The 16,276-nt window shown below is 42.5% G+C and overlaps 1 long non-coding RNA gene across 1 annotated transcript in view; it reads right to left on the bottom strand.

The window, feature by feature from the left end:
• LOC143291532 (uncharacterized) overlaps positions 1 to 16,276 on the bottom strand; it is a 41,885-nt gene that overhangs the window by 10,156 nt on the left and 15,453 nt on the right. Inside the window, exon 2 of the long non-coding RNA XR_013056535.1 lies at positions 3,104 to 3,203. This is a non-coding gene — a long non-coding RNA (uncharacterized LOC143291532). The remainder of the gene's footprint in view (positions 1 to 3,103; positions 3,204 to 16,276) is intronic.

Genomic DNA, 16,276 nt, shown 5'->3' on the forward strand with positions numbered 1-16,276 from the left:
GAGAGAGAGAGAGCAGACAACTACCTACCACCCACTTACCAAAACTAGCCCACTAGTCACACCGCCATTGTTAACAGTTTCGCCAGAGACGGGAAGGAACAGATTCTAACTCTAACGGTGAATCCACAGCGTGAAAAAGATCGCCTGCGGTGTTGTCCATCGGGTGTTTGAGAATATTTGTCATTGTGTTGTATGTTGTTTTTCTCCAAACATTTTCTGTGTGAAATTCGGAGTCATGTTGGAAAAGTATACTACATATAGTTAATCACACAGAAAGGTGATCTGCTCACTTCATAATTAAAAGACCATGAAGGCTGAATCTATGTCTCTCTCTTTATATATATATATTACACACACACAGCCTCACACAAACACACACACATTCATTCCTATAACTCCCCTGCCAAACTCCCCCCCCCACCCCCCTACTCCCCACACCAAACTGATGCTTTCAAAGTGTGCAGTTGAACTGGCACTGTTCCAACATCACATTATGGTCTCGGAAAAGCAAGCTCTGAATTCTTAGAAAACGTTTTCATATCAAACATCATCCAAAATCCGGAGTACCTTGGGCAAAGAACGGATACTGTCATATTTCATCCTTAACAGCGACAAAACGTCTTCAGTAACATGATCAAGGCGCACAGTACTGGTTTGAAATACACGTTCAACTGAGAATAATATGACATTTCCTAGAAGTCAGCCTGCAACATAGCTTACCGCGCAGTTGTGTTTTTAATTAAATCGATTCTTCGCCGTAATCCTGGGCCATTCGACATCAAAGAACTGGTGGAATGTTCGTGTCTGTTTGAAAAGGAACAGAGCTGTACTATGACGTCATTTCTCGATCGATGACGTTAATCAGTTCTTCATTTTTTCCCCCCCGCTGGTGAATATTGACAACGTGGGAAAACAGTCAATTCTGTTGTAAAAAAAAAAAAAATCTTTTTAATCCTTTCATTATTCATGGGTTGTTATTTTTACGCACAAATGGCAACATAAAACAAAATTTAGGACTACATACAGAGCAAAAGTTACACAGGTTAGATACAGTCAACAAAATCTCTCTCTCTCTCTCTCTCTCTCTCTCACTGCCATAACAGAAGTCAATAAAGACAAGTGTGGAAAAAAAAGTTAGCGGCCGAATAATCAAAAGTGACAATCACGTAGATTTAGTCAGAAGTGCCATGAAGATAAGTGTGCAATGAAGACAACAGGAGTCAGTCAAGGCTGTTAGGTGGTGCCGCCGCTCTGAGCTCAGATACCAGATCATGCATTTACATCCTGAGTCAGTCCCTGTACAATGCATGCCTGGTACCGACCTCAGAGAGCATATTACCCAGGAGTGCAGACACAGAGCTCATCACGCAGGAGTGTTGTATATCAGCCACACAGGAAGGGAGACAACAAAGTGTCGAACAACGCCGATGTAGAGACGACAGCCACGCAAAGAACGACTGCAGGAGTTAATCACAAAGGGGTGAAGAAAACACCAATCGAGAGACCATCACACAAGAGTGTGCAGCCAACTATCGTAAAAAAATCTTCTCGATGCTTCAGCTCTATAATGAACGATGTCAGATACAAAAAAAAAAAAAAAGCCTAAAGTTTTCGTGGATTTTCTTTTTCTTTTTCGTTAAAAAAAAGTCTTTCGGACAACTGTTTGCAAAAAACCAACAATGATTCAGTACATGCCTTTAATCATAAGTTGAATTACTGCAATTTAATGCTATATTAAGAAAATAAAGCAGACAATTCTGGTACAAACAGTGAAATAATCTAATCTCACAATCACATGTGTGCCCATATTTTCAGCCAGTTTTATACGCTTAAGACAGAATTCCTTTGGGGAACAATTCTGAATCACACTCACAAAGTTTGTAAACTGTTTCAGGCAGTTTTGTAAGGTCGGCTCAATTAGTTTCAGTCACAGTTTCAGTTTCAGTAGCTCAAGGAGGCGTCACTGCGTTAGGACAAATCCATATACGCTACACCACATCTGCCAAGCAGATGCCTGACCAGCAGCGTAACGCAACGCGCTTAGTCAGGCCTTGAGAAAAAAAAAAGGTGAATAAATAAAGTTTACAAATAATTTCAACTAGTTTTGTACGGTAAATACAGAAAGTTCTCTCGAGCCAGCATTTTTGTTTCTCAATCACAGACTTTACAAGTACTTTCAGCCAGTATTGTAGGGCAAATATAGAAATTACTCGACCTAAAAAGTTAACCCAGTGATGCCTGTAACATTCAGTAGCAGCAGAGTCTTAAAAGAAAAACCCTGAAGGTTGAAATTATGAGACTTTAAATTTCTGAACGAGACACGTGTTAACAAAGCAAGTAGGCTGAGAGAGGAGAGTGAATGATGGGTGTTATAACAGATTAACACACTGTGAAATGGACAGTGGTCAGTCATACAGCAAAGGCAGATCGAAGAGTTAAAAAGGGGGGGAACTGTTGATCAGTTTGATACCGACCATTCTGCTCAGCATTAATTTTACACAGAGAATTCTGATGGTAAATATTAATGGTGAATAGAAAAAAAAGAAGAAAAAAAAAAGAAAGGGTTATATTTCAACTGTTAATTTCAGTGAGTAGTGTCAGTAAAACACAAGTAAGAAGGAAACTATTCATTCAATCATTTATTTACTTATCTATATATATACATTTCACATCATAATTCATTTGTTATTTGTTGGACTGTGCTGATGGTACTGGTGATATGATTCCGATGGCTACACTATCCCACTGACATTGATAAAACGGACATTTCCTTATCTAATTACGACTTATTTCGACAGATGCCATGTTGCCATGCACAAAAGGTAAAAAAAAAAAAAAAAAGAAAAAAAAAAGAAAAAAAAAAGAGAGAGAGATGTGGCGAGAGAGAGAGAGACAGACAGATAGAGAGAGAGAGTGAGAGAGAGACAGACAGAGACAGAGAGAGAGAGAGAGAGAGAGAGAGAGAGACATAGAATGAGAAAGAGTGAGAGAAAGGTAAAAAAGAATGACAGACATAGATACAAGGGCAAAGAAACAGAGAAAGAGAAATAGGGGTTGAGAGAAACAGAGACAGACAGACAGAGATCTGACAATGGGAACTCACTGAACCGGCACGGCATCCATGCTCACCCCCACCTCCCTCCTCCACACCACCACCACCACCTCCTCCACCACCACCCGTCCTCAGCTCCCAGGGGGGTCACCTGAAACACAGACACAACCAATGCCACATTAACAGAGGTTTTCTTTTTTTTCTTCTATTATTATCATTAGTAAAAACCAAACTTACAAAGTAGAAAAACAGAAGCCGGCGTGGCGAAGTGGTCAGCGTCACGGATCGACGGCTGTAGAGGACGCGGGTTCGAATCCCCATCAGAGGTGCGGGATTTTCGGACCCTCCGTGGCCGGCTCCTGTCCAAGAGCTGACCACACTTCAGGTGTCTGTATCTCTCAGGCCTGGTTGACGCCGGGATGTGTCATGAGAGTATACATCCTTGTCTTTATGCTTTATTGCGGTTTTATCTTTTGTCCAACATTAGTCATGCTGTGATGTGTTGGACTTGGCTGTTGGCTGAGATATTGTGAAGGGTGAGTGACGAGCCTGTAGATGCACAATTTAATTTCCAAATGGATGAATAAAGATGTATTGTATTGTATTGTATTGTATTGTACTGTACTGTATTGTATTGTATTGTATTGTATTGTACTGTCAGGTGGTCCCTGACCTGAATGTGCCCCCATAGCGGCCAGCATCTTCGTCAGCCCAAAGCGCTAACAGGCTGCTGTCTTAAGCAACAACAACAACAACAACAAAGCAACAAAAAAAGCTCTGTATATGTATCCAAAAGGAGAAAATTCGGAAAAAATCTAAACAAACAAATAGCAAATAGCATCACGTAACATCAAACGAGAAAGGAAGAAAAAAAATTATCAAAGCATCACATCCATTACAAATCACGGAAAAGACTGCATGGAAATTGTACACATAAACGCTAACACACCCTTTAGAATAACATATATGCGCGTAGAAAATGTAGAGAAAATGAAGACAGACAGACAGACAGACATACGGACAAGCAGAGAGAGAGAGAGAGAGAGAGAGAGAGAGAGAGAGAGAGAGAGAGAGAGAGAGAACGAGAGAGAGAATTACTACAGCGCAATATTCAATATAACCATCCTATTGTCTGTCTTATTCTCCACCTCTCACCACTCCCCCCCTCTTCCTGTGAGCCCACCTCCACCCTCCTGCCCCCCTCACCCACCTACCCCCACCCCTCCCCCACCAGCGGCCGTGGATGACGATGTGGAAGAGGATGTGCTGAAGTCATTGCTGACTCCGTGTGTGTGTGTGTGTGTGTGTGTGTGTGTGTGTGGATGACGACGACAAAGAGGATGTGATAAAGTCACGCCTGACTAATGACTTTGACACGAGCATCCTTTCCACCGAGTCATTTTCTGACAATCTGTGTGTGTGTGTGTGTGTGTGTGTGTGTGTATGTGTGTTTGTGTGTGCGCGCACGCGCGCGTGCGTGTTGTGAGCGTGAATGCATGCTCGCGCGCGTGCGTTCGTTCATGTATGTGTCTTTATATAGGGGACACGGGGGAGGGGGGGGGGGGGGGCACAGACCAACACACAGCTGAGTGAAGTGAAGCTCTGTCACCTTGCAGTTTCTCTGTGCTCTGCTTTCTGCTTTGAAAACCGACCATTCTCCAATGAGAATTGTAAGTAACTTTCAGACACCCCCCCCTCTCTCTCTCTCTCTGTATGTATGTATGCACGCATGTACGTACATACATACATACATCGACTTCCAACTCGGTATTGTCTGCGTTAATCACTAATTCATGTCACAGCTGATTTCAGCCATCCATGCGAATTGACTACTGCGCAAAGAGAGGTAAATTCATCTTTATAATAATAATAATAATAACGGTATTTATATAGCGCTGAATCTTGTGCATAAACAAATCAAAGCGCTTTCGCACCAGTCATTCACACGCACGCATAACTCTAAAACTGGAGAAACTGAAAACAAGGAAGAGGCAGGGAAGGGAGGCTATTTTGGGAAGAGGTGGGTTTTAAGGCCAGACTTGGAAAGAGCTGAGTGTGGAGACTTGACGAAGCGAAAGAGGAAGTTCATTCCAATTTATACCAAAAGACCAATAGCATCTCGGGTTTATTATCATTTTTTTTTATTTTTTCCAGTCATTGGGTCTATTTTTGGTTTTGATTTCACCTTGTCTCTGTTAGCGCCTATTACACGTACAGGCCGACCGGACAGGTTTCTGGGCCGTAGGCAAACCTAAGGCCGATCGTAACGTGTAATTAAGAAAACCGTAGGAAAACGTCCGGCGAACATCCGATCCGCCTCTCGTCCAAACTCACAGGCGCTGCCTGTAAATTGGACATCCGGCCATCCGGTTTCTTTTGTTGTATGCCGAGGCAGGACAACAGAACTAATTTCAAAATTATAGAAAATCACATCGTAGGTAAAAAATAATGCCAGATTTGGAATCAGCGCGTCAAAATTAGGCAAATGACTCACGTGGGACTCGTTTTGTTTTGTATTTTAAAAGTTACCCTTTTTTCTTTTCTTTTCATTTCCTGTCTCTTTTTTGACATGCATTTCATCATTGACGATTCTGTCTGTACCCTACTGTCGTTGACCCACACACACTGTGTAGTTCATGAATGCAAGCAGTGCATTTTTCTTGTGTGATTGAGTCTATCGAAAATTATGGCGTCGTGGACCAAGGACTGCATTCTGCGTTTCATCGGCATGTATCGTTCTTTGGAGTGTCTGTGGAAAATTAAGTCCAAAGAATACAGCAACAAACAATTAAAGGAAAAGGCTTACGAAAAACTTGTGCAATTTTGTCACGAATTTGATCCAAATGCAAACAAGGACACTGTGACAAAGAAAATAAACAATCTCAGGAGTTCGTTCAGGAATGAATTGAAAAAGGAAGAGCAGTGATATTTGTCTGGAGCAGGAACAGATGATGCACACACATGTACTGTGAGGTTTCACCCAGAGTGTGTTGATTGAGAGGTACAGCCGCCTTCAGGCCGATCGTTGCGTGTAATAATACATCGGGTTTCCTCGGCCTTGGGTTTGCGCCTACGGCCCAGAAACCTGTCCGGTCGCCCTGTACGTGTAATAGGCGCTTTAGGGTCAAGTTAAACATAAACACAGTTCCTTGGAAACCGAAACTAAAAATGGCAAATCAACCTTCAACGGAGAACTGAATAAACCAGCCGACAAAATGCTGAACTAAAGTGACACTCGTTCAATCTCGAACCAAGATGATTACTTCCGAAAACATTTAAAATAACGCACCGGATAACAAAATACATCTCGCAAAGGGTTTTTATTTTGCTTTTTCCCGTGCTCAGCACATTATACTGTTTGTTGGTTGTTTTTTTCAGACAAAAATTTGAGACACAGAGACTGAGACAGAGACAGATTACTGTCTTCAAACCTTGTTGAAACGTAACATAAAGTTGACAAGAGTTTTATTTGAACGAGGAAACTGACGAGGGTTGTCACCTGTCTGTCTCTGTGCCGGCAGGCGTGACTCGCTTCACGTGAGAGTTGACACGCCCTTGTCAATTACAGCTGTCTTTCAACTCCGACCAAACTCGCCAAGTGTAAAACTGTCGAAAACCTTTCCCAGAAACTCTCTCACTCCAGATTTCTGTTTCTGTTTCTGTTCTAGTCAGCCCTTCTTGATCAAACATCAACTTGACATATGCAAAATGAAAATCCAAATTTATCAACAAAACTCACAATGTAAGGTACACCACCCAAACAACCCGTAAGAACCCGATCTTTAACAAAGTTAAATGTATATACATTCCGGATTCTCGCCATGCGGAAAAGCACGTCAACATTCAAACCTTTCGACCTTGTGTTTTTTAAAGGTTAAAGGCCCCGTGGAATTTTCCGACCATCGGGGAACTGAATTCAGCTCCACTGTGTCGAGTGCTCGGGACAACAAGGCGGGGCCCAGTCCTCTCCTTCCGCCGTTCAAACCTTCCCCAACCGAAGTCAGGTTCCCATTCACACCTGGGTGGGGTGAGGTAAACCGGAGTAAAGTCCCTTTCCCAAGGGACACAACACCATGCCAAAACGGGGCCTCGAACCCTGATCACTGGTGAACACTGGATCACAGGACCAACGCCTTACCGATTCTGCCTCAACCAGTCTTGATCAAACATCAACTTCATGTATGCTACAGAAATAAACATAAAAAAAACCACGAACAAACTCACAACAGACGACACATTACCCAGACTACACTCTAGAACCCGATCATTCTGAACCTCCGACATACAAACAACCCGGATTATAGCAGTAGGGAAACAGCACTTCGACATTTTAAAACAAACGTTGAAATCAGGACGTTGGACTCTGTGTACTGAGCAGTGTTGAATCACAGAACAATGGAAGGAGAACCAAGGACCTGAAGCACGGCTGGGCCACCGTTCAGAGACTGGCCCACAACAAAGACTGGCAGCTCTTCGTTACTGCCCTACATGCCAGAGGACATCATGGCAAGTAAGTAAGTATGTACTCACCATGTACAAAAAATGTCGCTGCTATAACTCACCATGGAAAAAAGATCGCTGCTATAACTCACCATGGACCAAAAATGTCGCTGCTATAACTCACCATGGACCAAAAATGTCGCTGCTATAACTCACCATGGAAAAAAAAGATCGCCGGTAAAATTCACTATAGAAAAAAATCGCTGCGAAAACTCACCACTGAAAAAAGAAGAAGAAAAGATCGCTGCTAAAACTCACCAAAGACATAAACATCGCTGCTAAAACTCACCATGGAAAAAAGCTCGCTGCTAAAACTCACCATGAAAAAAAGATCGCTGCTAAAACTCACTATAGAAAAAACATTGCTGCTAAAACTCACCATGGAAAAACAGCGCTGCTAAAACTCACTAGGCTAAAACTCACCATGGACATAAACATCGCTGCTAAAACTCACCATGGACATAAACATCGCTGCTAAAACACACTAGGGTAAAACTCACCATGAACATTAACATCGCTGCTAAAACACACTAGGCTAAAACTCACCATGAACATAAACATCGCTGCTAAAACACACTAGGGTAAAACTCACCATGAACATAAACATCGCTGCTAAAACACACTAGGGTAAAACTCACCATGAACATAAACATCGCTGCTAAAACACACTAGGCTAAAACTCACCATGGACATAAACATCGCTGCTAAAACTCACCATGGACATAAACATCGCTGCTAAAACTCACCATTCACATAAACATCGCTGCTAAAACTCACCATGGACATAAACATCGCTGCTAAAACTCACCATGGAAAAAAAAAAAAAAAAAAGAAAGAGAAAAGGTCGCTGCTTAAACTCACCTTGGAATAAAAAAAAAATCGCTGTTAAAAATCACCAGAGACAAAAAACAAAAAAACAAAACAATAGATGGCTGCTAAAACTCACAACGGACTAAAACGATCGTTGCTAAAACTCACAACGGACTAAAACGATCGTTGCTAAAACTCACAACGGACTAAAAAGATCGTTGCTAAAACTCACCAGGGACATAAAAAATGGCTGCTAAAAAAATGAAACAACAACCACTTCACTCCAATTCAGAGAGAGTTCTTGCTTCCTCAGTGTGTCTACCAGGCCAGCTGTGTCAAGACACTGAAATATACAAACAGTGGTGAGGTGACAGCCCTGTGCTTTCAAAGCACACTTCAGCCAGCTCGTGACTCGCTGCCGTCCACTCCCACACCAAGTGACCACTAAAGGCACAAACCCACAGTCCGTCAAGAACTGACGAGGTCTCTCGCGTTGCCAACCACAAGGAACACCTGGTAGGACGTCACGTGACCGGGCCCTACATCGTCTGCTCACGCCTAGAGGTCAGAGGGGATTAACAGGGTCAGAGGGGGATTAATCGGCAGGACGTTACACCACAGTGTTCAATCAGCCGTGATCTCTCGACAGTAAGGTGCAACGGGCGGACAGACAGACAAAGAGACAGACAGACAGACAGACGTGTGAATGTGTCTTTTGCTGTGTCAGGACTTCTAGAAGTGACTGCTGAGAAAATCTGTGTAGTTAGTGGTGGGTGATATGGATCGGTAGGGACACACACACACACACACACACACACACACACACACACACACTGGCATGAATACACACACATACATACACACGCACCCACCTACACACACGCATACAAACACAGACGCGCGTGCACGCATACGTACACTCACGCACAAACGCATACGTAGATAGGTTTGACATGTGTCATATAGTTGACACTGCTGTTGAGCATACGTTCCTAAGCGTTTTTTGTTTGTTTGTTTCGGCTAACACACACGCGCGCGCACACACGCACACACACACACACACACACACACACACTGCAGTGGCATGCCCTCTATTCAAGTCCCTGTGTCTTCCAGCACTGGACAACCTTTAAGGTAAAGATCTCACAACAATCGTAACAGTCACACACAGACCGCCCACACGCGCACGCGCGCGCGCGCTCACACACACACACACACACATGTACGTGCGCACTTGCGCACACAAGATACATACAAATATATAAATACGCACCCACATACACAGGTACGCAAGTGTGCAAAACGGACACACACATCCACACACAAGCAAACACCCCCCCACCCCCCACACACACATCTCTTCATCCCTAACGACACAACACCTGAACCACCCCCCTCTTCTTACCCCCACCCCCACCGCCTCAGGTGCACGCCCCACCCGCCGCACCACACACCGACCCACGACAGAGATTCAAACCCCAAACCCCTCTAATCCCGGCCCTCGGGCCCAGTGCTGAGACAGCAACAATCCACCCTTCTCGTCGCTACGTCCCCAGGCAAGGGATTAAACCCCGCGTGGATTATCGGTTAATCCAGGCACCCTTGATTAGCTTGAGACGGGGCGAGGAGGATCAGTCTTAATCGTTTTCACGCTTTGATGTTTGAGGCGGTCACACCACGGTGTGCTGGACACGGTGTGAGGGGGTGCTCTGGTGTGGGTCTTCTATTGTTTACAGACCTGTATGATCTTGTAAACTTTACAAACCTCTATGATCTTCTAAACTTTCCATACCTCTATCATCTTCTAAACAGAACATACTGTTATGATCTAAACTTTCCAAATCTCTATGATCTTCCAAACAGAACACACTGTTATGATCTTCTAAACTTTCCAAACCTCTATCATCTTCTAAACAGAACACACTGTTATGATCTTCTAAACTTTCCAAACTTCTATGATCTTCTAAACAGAACACACTGTTATGATCTTCTAAACTTTACAGACCTCTATGATCTTCTAAACAGAACACACTGTTATGATCTTCTAAACTTTCCAAACTTCTATGATCTTCTAAACAGAACATACTGTTATGATCTTCTAAACTTTCCAAACTTCTATGATCTACAGAACATACTGTTTGTTATGATCTTCTAAACTTTCCAAACCTCTATGATCTTCTAAACAGAACACACTGTTATGATCTTCTAAACTTTACATACCTCTATGGTCTGGTCTTCTAAAGTTAAAAGACCTGTATGATCTTCTAAACTTAACAGACCTGTATGATTTTATAAAAGGACAGCCCTTTGTGATATAAATTTTACTGACCTCTACGATCTTGTAAACTCTACAGACCTGTATGATCTTGTAAACTCTACAGACCTCTATGATCTTGTGAACTCTACAGACCTACAGACCTCTACGATCTTGTTAACTCTACAGACCTACAGACCTCTACGATCTTGTGAACTCTACAGACCTCTATGATCTTGTAAACTCTATAGACCTTTATGATCTTGTAAACTCTACAGACCTCCATGATCTTGTGATCAGGGCAGAGGTCAAACTGGGGTCTGCGAACTCGTAGTTCTCAACAGTGATGTTTTGACACTGTATGGGAAACCAGGTAAAGACTTCAAGTACTTTGAGTACTTCAAACTCTAAATTTCTTCAGAAATCAAACGGAAACGAAACAAGCCTATGCCACTGAGAAAGCGTGTGTCAATGTGTTAGTAATCAAATCCAGCTTTTATTTTCTTCTTTTTCCCTTTTTAAAAATTTATTTTATTTTATATAATATCACTTGGTGAATGAATTGTTTTGTAGCAAAGGACGAGGAAGAATTTCACATGACTGAAAGACTCAATTATTTCTTTATTTATTGACGCATTTTTTCGCAGCAGTTGATGAAATAATAAAACAATAACAAATCTAAAGTAGTTCTATCTCTCCCCCCCACCCCACTCCCTCTCTCGTAACAACAAGCAAACAAAACAAGAACTTAAACTAAAAACAACTGCAAACACAAAATCCCGAAACGAAACACAACACCCAAATACCAGGAATGGCAGCATTCCAACCACGGAAGAAAAGGGACATTCTCAGACTTATTTCTGACAACTGATTCAATTATGAAATCGAAAGTAGCGACCCAACAGAGACATGGACAGTGTTCACAGAAACACCAGGTTTTCCTTTCCTGTTTTCACTAAATGAGAGTTACCTCCCGTCTCTCTCAAAGCCTCGGTATGTTTGACGTGCAACTCGGGAGTTAGGCAACTTACCAATGAGACACGAACATCATTTTGAAAAGTGAAAAACGTTTCAATGCTTATGACACACTGTTTAACATCTATTCACACTTTTTTTTTCTTTCTTTTTTTTTTATATATTAAACTGGGAAATATAGACGACTGGGAAAGAACCGATAAATGATATATATATGATAGTCAGTCGTGTCCGACTATGACCATCAGAACAGCAGAGGAGGCAACTGCTGTTCTGACATTTGGGCTAGAATTTGATTATAGTGGAGAGTGTCTTGCCCAAGTACATCCCCACTCTCTCGGCCAAGAGGGTTTTAGGACAGTCGGCGTTGGGATGGTTCCCAAAGGCCAACTAGCCCACAAGGCTGCAGCACTAAGAGCCAGTGCAATTTTGCCTCCTAGTTTGAGAGTCATAGTCCTTCACAAAAGAGTAAGCTGTAAATGGTGTCCCACGGACTGGAGAAAGCATTGATAATACAGCTCTCACTTTGCTGTTGGCCCAAATGTAAACTTATGTCAATCTGTGATATAAGCCGAGTGTTGGCGATAAATGAACGACTGACAAAAATAAGGGAGCTGGGTGTGAAATGTGTGTATCTGATATCATGCCTCAGTTTCTGTTTCACTTTCTTAGTGAGGCGTCACTTCGTTCAGACGAACAAGTCGACTTTCGCTTTACCGCATCTGCTAGGCAGATGCCTGACAGCGGCATAGCCCAACACCCTGTCATGCAGATCCCAGCGATCTGGGATCGCTAACCCTAACCCTAACCCTGACAGCGGCATAGCCCAACACCCTGTCATGCAGATCCCAGCGGTCAGTCAGCAGATGTTGGATACAGAGACTGATTGCTGGTGGTTGTTGTGATATGACACATTCTTTTTCTCCTGAACTTTTGATACACTAAAGCTGCTTGCTAACGGTTGTTATATAAAACACAATCTTTTCTCTTGACCCTTTTATACAGAGATACTGCCTGCTAGTGGTTATTATATAAGATACATTATTTTCTTTTGAACGTTTGATACAGACAGGCTGGTTGCTAGCAGTTATTACACAAGACCTGGTAGTGGTAATATAAAACATTCTTTTCTTTTAACAGGTAATCAAGCTTCATAGTGTCAGCCGTGCAACTGACAGCGTTGATGTTGGTTTTCCTTAATTACAAGTGAAACGCGAAAGACCCACAGCCTTAACGGACGTCAGGGCGGTGAATCCTCATCTTAGGTTTGGCATGGGAAGGCGGGCTCCGATCCTTTCTCTGCGCTGTTTCAACCTTCCCTACCTGAAGCCAGGTTCCCATTCACACCTGGGTGTTGGCTTACAACGCTGGAGCCTTTCAAAGGAGACAGCAGCATGCCGAAACGTGGCATGGGACCCTGGTCACTGCTGAACACTGGATCACAAGTCCCACACCTTACTCAATCTGCCACGGAACCTTTAACTTAAAAAAAAATGGGGGAAAAAAAAGACCCAAGGTGTGTGCCTTACCTGTTTCGTTGAGCCGTGGAGTTTTATTCACCAGCGCTTTGCCAGCTCGGCTTTTATACATCTCCTGCATGTGGCCGGTGCTACACTTTGGCATCACGCCACCCACCCCCCATTCAGATTTACACCCGGACCGAATTTCATTCGGCCAAAGAGAAATGCAGGTGTGTGGGGGGGGAGTGAGGGGCGCGGGTGTGTGTGTGTGTGTGTGTGTGTGTGTGTGTGTGTGTGTGTGTGTGTGTCCATTTCGACATGTATATATTCCCCACAACACCACACAATGCCAAATATACCTATACACGTCTACCCAAAAGAGGAAAACGCATAAGAATACAATCATTAGGAAGACAGGTCACTTCAGTTTTAATCCGCTTAACTGTATTAAGACAAGTGGCCCTTGAAGGCAAAGCCGCCAACTTCATACAGAACATTACCACAACCCTGAGTGTTGTACGTGTAGCAGTATTTTCCCCCATCGTATTTTAGACGTTTACTCCATGGGGACAAAATCATGGAGAGGCGAGTTGTTCTTGCACGTTCACCGGCTACCCGTTTCATCATTGTTAACTGTATCCACCTACCATCTTATCTACCCTACCTACCCAGACAAGGTGTCTGTGCAACACCCCTCCTCCCCCTCCCCCGACACACACACACACACACACGAATTTTCCAGAGCAGGCTAAAGAGTAGAGGTGGACAGTTGGACACCGAACCTGTCATTGTCTCAATGAAGCCATCCAATCATACCACCCCTTCATTATCATTTCCTTACCGCTGTTCGGGGAAAAAGGTGTGTGTGTGTGTGTGTGTGTGTGTGTGTGTGTGTGTGGGGTGGGGTGGGGTGTGTGTGTGTGTGTGGGTGTGTGGGTGGGGTGGGGTGTGTGTGTGTGGTGCGTGTGTGGTGTGTGTGTGTGTGTGTGTGTGTGTGTGTGTGTGTGTGCGTGTGTGTGTGTGGGGGGGGGGGGGGTGGAGAAAGAGGAGGGAAGACGTAGGGGCGTGGGGGAGGAGGGAGAGAGGGTTTAGGGGGGTGGGGGGATACAACGTGACGTAACATTAACGCACCAAACAGTGGAAAATTTATATTGATGAATAAAGCACACACACACACACACACACACACACACACACACACACCACACACACACACACACACACAAGAAAAAAACAAAAACAGAAAACAACTAAACAAAACAAAACGTGTCACTTCAAAAACAACAGACAATCTTAACATACCATACAGTGAAACATTCACGTTTACAAAAGAATGCACAAGGTGTCATCTTAACAACATGTACGATACAAACACACCAAACGCTGAAACATCCACATTAACAAAAACATACACCGTCATGTTAACAACACAGACAACGTCAACACACTGAATCTTGAAACATCCACATTAACAAAAACATACACCGTCATGTTAACAACACAGACAACGTCAACACACTGAATCTTGAAACATCCACATTAACAAAAACATACATCGTCATGTTAACAACACAGGCAACGTCAACACACCGAGTCTTGAAACATCCACATTAACAAAAACATACATCGTCATGTTAACAACACAGACAACGTCAACACACTGAATCTTGAAACATCCACATTAACAAAAACATACACCTTCATGTTAACAACACAGACAACGTCAACACACCGAATCTTGAAACATCCACATCAACAAAAACATACATCGTCATGTTAACAACACAGACAACGTCAACACACCGAATCTTGAAACATCCACATCAACAAAAACATACATCGTCATGTTAACAACACAGGCAACGTCAACACACCGAGTCTTGAAACATCCACATTAACAAAAACATACACCTTCATGTTAACAACACAGGCAACGTCAACACACTGAATCTTGAAAAACAACCACCATCTACAGTGTCAAATTTAACAAGAGAGGCAAGGCCTTCAAGACTCACTTGTGATACACTTGAAAAAAAAATCTAATCGTTAAAATGTGTTCTGTATTTGTTATTATAAAGCTTCGCGATAAAAAAAAAAAGTCCTAATCAGATTTGAATTAAGTCCCCTAGCATTAATTACAGAGTAATTTCCCTTTTTTACTATCTGCACCAAAACGTTTGCAAAAATAAAAAAAACTTCCATGCTTAGCAAAAAAAAAAAAAAAAAAGGAACAAAAAGAAGAAGACAATAATGACTGCTCTTGCTGTTGGGTCGAATATCAGATCAAAGCGCCAAGTTTAGAGAATACAAAAAATATAAATATAACAGTAAATGCAGTTTGCATATAATTAGGCTTCACTTTTTTCTTTTTTTTGTGCCCATCCCAGAGGTGCAATATTGTTGTAAATAAGATGACTGGAAAGAACTGAATTTTTCCTATTTTTATGCCTAATTTGGTGTCAACTGACAAAGTATTTGCAGAGAAAATGTCAATGTTAAAGTTTACCACGGACACACACACACACAGACAACCGAACACCTGGTTAAAACATAGACTCACTTTGTTTTACACAAGTGAGTCAAAAAGGAGGCAAGACCAACACATCCAACTGTGGGCTGATAGATAGTGTGGTGTGAGTGACGAGCTTTTACAAACACAGTTCATTTCCAATGACATTAGTCTTCCGTGTGAGACGATAAACCGAGGTCCCGTGAGCAGCATGCACATGGCGTATGTAACAAGGAACCCACGGCAACAAAAGGGTTGTCCCTGGCAACATTATGTAGAAAAATCCGCTTAGATAGTAAAATGAATACACTCGCAGACCAAAAAAGAAGAAGAAAAAAAATATATGTGGGTGGCGCTGTACAGGAATAGCTTGAAGTTCACACACAGAAACCTGCCGTGAATAAGAAGAAAAAAAGAAATAAAATAATACAACAATGTGTTTACCTATGCCTGTATATCTGATGTGTCATTATGATATCATTTCATTGTGAATAAAAAACAGTACAATATTACAACACTGTGTTTACCAACACATGTATCTATATCCGAGGTGTCATTATAATATCATGTCATTGTGGAAAAAAAAGTGATACAATAATACAACACTGTGTTTACCTACACCTTTATATCCTGAGGTGTCATTATGATATCATGTCATTGTACAATAATACAACACTGTGTTTACCTACACCTTTATATCCTGAGGTGTCATTATG

This window comes from Babylonia areolata, chromosome 17 (assembly GCF_041734735.1).
Source record: "Babylonia areolata isolate BAREFJ2019XMU chromosome 17, ASM4173473v1, whole genome shotgun sequence".
In the NCBI taxonomy this organism is placed as follows: domain Eukaryota; kingdom Metazoa; phylum Mollusca; class Gastropoda; order Neogastropoda; family Buccinidae; genus Babylonia; species Babylonia areolata.